This window comes from Labeo rohita, chromosome 15, assembly GCF_022985175.1.
Source record: "Labeo rohita strain BAU-BD-2019 chromosome 15, IGBB_LRoh.1.0, whole genome shotgun sequence".
NCBI classification, from domain to species: Eukaryota; Metazoa; Chordata; class Actinopteri; order Cypriniformes; family Cyprinidae; genus Labeo; species Labeo rohita.
Window position 1 is genome coordinate 3,446,907 of NC_066883.1, and position 6,678 is coordinate 3,453,584.

General features: G+C 36.9%; 1 long non-coding RNA gene across 1 annotated transcript; it reads left to right on the forward strand.

The window, feature by feature from the left end:
- Positions 1-4,233: 4,233 nt before the first annotated feature.
- Positions 4,234-6,678, forward strand: LOC127177143 (uncharacterized). The gene is made up of 3 exons (XR_007829189.1): positions 4,234-4,318; positions 5,079-5,202; positions 5,365-6,678. It is a non-coding gene; the product is annotated as an uncharacterized LOC127177143 (long non-coding RNA).

The window sequence follows — 6,678 nt, forward strand, 5'->3', positions numbered from 1 at the left end:
TGATTTCATTATGATTTGTTTTGCAGATGGTCCATTCAGAAGAACAGAATTTGCATCACTAGATTAAATTCAGAATTAAGTTAAATGCTGCACGTCCTGACTGTTCTCATGAAGGTGTAGTCAGGGGAGGCTCTGGGAGGGCTCAAGTCCCTTTAATTAGCAATGCTAAAGTGCACAGTCAGTCTGATCTAGGTGCCTCTAGACTGCAATCTCTATTCCAGAATTTCACCAAAGTGCATTGCAATCATTTCCCAAAATGTAATATGTGTATAAATAGTAGTATAAGGTATGGTAACGGTTATTAACAGAGGCCAGAAATGCTGAAGACAGATTTAAAGAGGAGAAAATACTGCAGCAAGCAGAGCAAACTTACGATGATCACAATGTGCAAAATGTATAAAGAAAAATAGAAATACTAAATTGGGGGTGGGGGTTTGAATGTATCTCTGAGGGTAACTGATTCATATCAAACCCCAAAACTCGTAAGTCTAACTGACATAGAAAAGATTTCTTAAAATGATTGTATCTGCACACAGGCAGCCTGTACTGTCTACCAGAAGACAGCAAATCATACTCAGAGTATAAGCCAGGGATAGGCAACATCAGTCCTGGAATGCCAATGTCCTACAGAGTTTAGCTCCAGACCTGAAAAAAAACAAAAAAAAAAAAAACTATCACTTGCCTGTAGCTTAAGTAATCCTGAGGACCTTGATTAGCTTGTTCAGGTGTGTTTGATTAGGGTTAGAGCTAAAATCTGTGGGACAACAGCACTCCAGGACCAACGCTGCCTACCCCTTGTATAAGCTATGTGAGGGGTTGGAAAATATTTTAGTAACTTCCTTAGAACCGATTGCTTATAAAATGATTCCAAGGTTTGAATTTCCCTATCTTAAACAGACTGTACGTTTTTATTAATTTCATTCAAATTACAAACCATGCAAATAATTTTCTCAAAACAATGTGCACAAAACTCTAAAATGTTTTCATATTAGTTAATGCAACCAACCAATACTTTAAAACAGTGGTTCTCAATCCTGGTCCTGGGGCCCCCCCTGCTCTGCACATTTTGCATGTCTCCCTTATTTCACACACCTGATTGAGATCTTCAACTCATTAGGGAGAGAGATCCATGAACTGAACTAATGAGCTGATGATCTCAATCAGGTGTGTTAAATAAGGGAGACATGCACAATGTGCAGAGCAGGGGGCTCCCAGGACCAGGATTGAGAACCACTGCTTTAAAATATGTAAATCTATAAGGGGTAAGGGGTGTAATGAAAGAGAAGATGAAGAGTGTAACAGGTACAGAGATGAGCAGAGAGGAGGATTTGAGAAAAGAGGAGAGTAGAAGGAAAGAGAGAAGAGATGAGTAGAGATTGAGGAGAGGAGAAGCAGAGGGAGAAGTGAGTTACTATGTCAAAACACAACACTTACAATGTGTTGTACTATGATTGTTTTTATATTTTTTGATGCTTTTGTACCGATTTTTAGTCCTCCTGGGACAACTTCTGTCACTTACTGTAAATGTCCAAACATTTTTCTAAATTGAAGCTTAAGATCATTGAGGTGGACAATCAAGATTATTTTGAATGGAAGATAAGCATTATTGACATGATGGTCCAGAACAATACCACCAGCCAGAACCACTAAAGGCAGAAGCCTGTAGAGATGTTGAGACAGGAGCTTATTAAGCATGGATTCAGCCTTGACTATTAAAAATATAGGTGTTTTACAGTAAAATGTCACGATGCCATTTAAGAACCATTTTTGGTTCCAGAAGTTAAAGGTTCTTTATGGGACCATTTAGACAAAAAAGGTTCTTCTATGGCATTGTGAAGCACATTTATTTTTAAGAGTGTTCTTGCATTTTTTTTCTCCTATGATGGAAGCACAGCAAATATGTAGTTTAGATAAAATGCAATGTAATTCTTTTCCAGATGTAAATGAAAGGCAAAATCAAGAGCAACACGTTTGCATTTTCTAACCATAAACTCTTTGTAGAAAGTGTAACCTCTGCTGCACACAAGACACAAGAACATATACGATCTACATGGGGTCCCCAGGATAGTAAATTATCCATATAAATGGTATTTATATGAGCACACTTGTTCTCAGGTGATTGGTTCCCAATTGACTTTGGGTCAAAAACCATTCCCTCATTTTTTTTAATACAGTATTTATAATAAGATGATTTAGGTCACACTGCTTCACAAACCTTTCTACCTCTGAATGATAAATTGAGGGCATGTGACGTTCAGTGTTGGGCAGTAACACATTACTTTATATTAAGTGATTACCGGGGTTTAGACCAACCTATTTTGTATTTGCAAAATAAGTTCACAGGCAAATTTGCTTTATTTATTTTCCCCGGTGTCAAAATCAGACACATATAAGTGTTAGAAAACACGATTTCTGGCTGCATCAATATCCATTGACCACTGGATATTTGTTAAGTTGTTAGGAACATTATATCAAGTTCAGCAACCTTTAGTTTAAACTGATTATTGTTTGTTTTACTCGCATCTTCCCTATTAAATCCATTCATGCTGATGGCTCTTTTGCCACTCAGGAAGGTGACGTCAATGCATACCGCCTATTGTTACATCCTGAGAATGTATTATATTAATATTCATAAACAAGATGTGTTTTCCCTCCACGCCGGAGAGAGGTTTAATTCTCCCTTGCTCCAGACTTGTGTTGGGTGTTTCTTTTTGAGTCTCCATAATTGTTGTGGTGCAAACTTGAACTTTTCCCTGTTGATTGATAACCCTTGAATACTAAAGTGCTTTCTTCTTGACAAACAGTGTTGTGCTGAAACTTAAAGCTGAGTGATTGCTTTAAGTTACTTTCTCTTTGTTAAGGTATTAAAAGGTATTGTAACTTTTTTGTTTGTTTAACTGCCTTATGTTTAAGTGGGAAGCTGTAGGGTGAGGGTGCCATTTTATTTTGTACTCAGTGTTTGTCTATGTTTTTGTTAGCGAGGGAGTGAGGAAAGACTTTGTTGTTGATTTCTTTTTCTTCTACCTGGAGAGGTTATTTAGTATTCCTCATGTTAGTTAGCTGCTGTCTTGTTTGTTGTTTTGGCCAGGCCCTCTCCCGAAGACATTTATTGCTTCCATTTTTCTCTTGATAACCTAAATAAATTGTTTAAGTTTGGCAATCCAAATGTTTGTCTTACATTTCTGGGGCAGAGGACTAGAGTGATTCCTATATATATATATATATATATATATATATATATACATATACATGCAGTGTAAAGAGCTTCATTGTGTAATGTAGTAAGGGAGGGCTGGAGCAGGTGGATCCATATTTTATTAAATAGCAAAGGCAAAGACATTGTCATATACAGGCTTGGAGTCGAACAATGGTAGACAGGTACAGCATAGGCAAGACATAAGAGTCCGTGAAACAGGTGAGGGTCGATCAACGGCGACCGTAATCCGGGGGGCTAGGCAAAAGGGTATTCCGATACACATGCGAGAGATCCACAGGGCAGGCAGCGAAACAGACAAAACAAGATAACTAGGCGAGAATACAAAAACACAGGAAACTAGGAAATGGCTCCGTAAAGGTTGCTAACACTAGGAGAGTGTTAAAGGCAACATACACAATCTAATACTTGACGAAATGCAAGAGGAAGTCCGGCTTATATAGTGTGCTTGATTGGTTAGGGCAGTGTTTGTCATAGTGCAATGAATGATGGGAAAGGTAGTCTGGGGTGTGGTGCAACAGTCTTTGTAATGTGAAATGCACAGGCGACCTCTGGTGGTGGGCAGACCGGACAGGATTCATGACACATTGATTATAATGTAACTTTGTTAAAACATGATCAACTAAAATTAGTGACAGATAAAGAGTGCCATAGCGATGGATGAGACAAAAATGTATGTCAAACTAGAAAAGCACCCTCAGTGATTTGATTCTGGAACTGGGGCTGCTGTCATATACAATAAAAGAGATGCACAGTGGCAGGAAATAAAATAAACACATTCAAAAGGAAGCATTATGATGGTCTTAATCCCATTTAGAGAAAAAAAAAAAATCATATGTGAAATGAATTCTATTTGAAAAAGAACATAGGTTTATAGCCCAAATACAATTTATATTTAAAGTATTTATCACAAATAAATGATTAAAGGCGAAAGCCTGCGGTGGACATCCAACCCCGCCCACATTCAAGTGCAACGTCACAAACCACGCCCGTGTCCAAATACGTCACATTCATTCATCATTTTGAAACAGGAAGAAGCATCGATAAGAAGATAATTCGTATTGTTTGCTAACCGCTAAAAAGAAGTTGTTGTTTGCCGTGTGGGTAAGTAAAAAAATATATCTTTGGTCTTTACCATAACTAAAAACATTGACAACTTTTAAGAATGTGTGCGTCGTTGTGTTCATGTACATAAACAACAGTTCGGCACGCTTAGTATGTGTTTTAATCTTCACACAGACACATTATTTAGCTGACAACAAATGTACATATATATTTGTATGTGTGCGTGCGTGGGTTAGATGAGTGTTATTGTGTGTGTGTGTTTTGGACTATGCACGTTCATTCAGCATTCATTTTATGTCGTCGTAAGTAAGACCGTAAGAATCAGTGCACTGTGTGTGTGTGCATACATACATAAAGTGTGTGTACACACACACACAAATAAATACATACATACATTTGTGTGAATAGATAGTGCACTATCTATTTTATCTATCTATGTCTTATGACATGAAGTGAATGCTGAATCAATGTGCAATTTTTTTTTATAACCTGACCCCCACACCTGACCCCCCCTCTCACCCACTCAGACACACACACACACACACACACACACTTCATCCCTCTCACACATATATACTTACCTGGCCCCCCACACAAAACACTCACATACATATGACATCTTTAATGATAAACACTGATCACAGTACCCATGGACAGTAAATTAGATGAGTAACCGCATCATTTTATTACGTCTTTCTGGATAACTCTGTGTATGTCACAAATTATCTTTGTATTCTTATATTAATGGAAAGATCACATAACATTTGTCAATGTTTTTGTGCATTCTACACATTTTCAGTCCAAGCCTGATGCAGGGTAGTTCTGCTGGGTTGAGGGGTCCCTGCTGCAGTTTTACCAGTAAAGAAAATGGCTGATTACAATTCACATGGAGGACCACATAAACCAGGCAGTGGTGCATGGAGGTATGGTGAGAGCATTTCTCTAGATATTGATATAGATAAATAAATATACAAATCATACATATGTTTGTATGTAGAAGGATGAGGTAGCCTAAATGATGAGGTAAATACTTTTTAGTGGACACGTATACCTTCCAACACAAATGTATTCTCTATTTTTATCAGGAGCGCCAAGAGGACATAAAGTGGAAGTTTGCAAAGGTCCATCGTGGTGCTGGAAATGGAGTCACTGTAAGTTATTCTGTGGGGTGGTGAAAGGTCCTGCCTTTCAACAGATGGACAGTAAAACTCAACAGAATGTCATCAAAGACTACCGGGGGAGAATCGGATGAAGCAAGAGATGTATTTTTATTCATCTTTGAGTATCTGGAGGAGCTGCACACATTCATATCAAATTGTCTTGATGAACAAGGCCTCATGCCATGTTCTGTGAATAATCTTTCAGAGCAATGAATCTCTCTGTGTAGCCTATGGATGTAGGTATGTGTACTGCATAACAAGAACTGTTTGTATGCTCATTCAACTGCTTAGACTTATGATATTTGGAACAAATATTTTGTCACATGATCCTTCAGAAATCATTCTATATTCTAATTTGCTGCTCAGTATTATTATTATTATTATTATTATTATTATTATTACTATTATTATTGAGTTGAAAACAGCTGAGTAGATTTTTTTTTCAGGTTTCTTTGATGAATAGAAAGTTCAAAAGAACAGCATTTATCTGAAATAGAAATCTTTTGAAACATTATGAATGTCTTTATCATCCCTTTTGTTCAATCTAAAGCATCCTTGCTAAATAAAATTATTAATTTCTATAATCTGTTAGTTCTATAATAATGTATACACACACTGACTCCAAGCTTTTGCATGGTATAGTGCAGGGGTGGTGAAATCCGGTCCTGGAGAGCCGCAGCCCTGCAGAGTTCAGCTCCAACCCTAATTAAAACTCACCTGGTTGTAGCTTTCTAGTAACCCTTAAGACCTTGTTTAGCTTGTTCAGGTGCGTTTGATTAGGGTTGAAGTAAAAACTCTGCAGGTCTGCAGCTCTCCAGGACCGACGTTGTTACAAAAACCCCTGTTACAAAAGCCTTTTTATTTCAGATAAATGCTGATCTTTGGATCTTTCTATAAGAATCCAGAAAAAATGTACTCAACTGCTTTGAATATTGATGATAATCAGAAATGTTTCTTGAGCAGCAGATATTAGAATAATTTCTGAAGGATCAAGTGACACAGAATGATGTAATGATGCTGAAAATTTAGCTTTGATCACAGAAATATATTACACTTTAAAATATATTCAAATAGAAAGCTTAAATTTTGCATTATTTTGGATAAAATAAATGCAGGCTTGGTGAGCAGAAGACTCTTCTTTAAAAAAACAATAAAAATCTTACTGTTCAAAAACTTTTGACTGGTAGTTTATATTTTTGTAACATTATATTTGTAATTATTTTTGTAAAATAATAAATA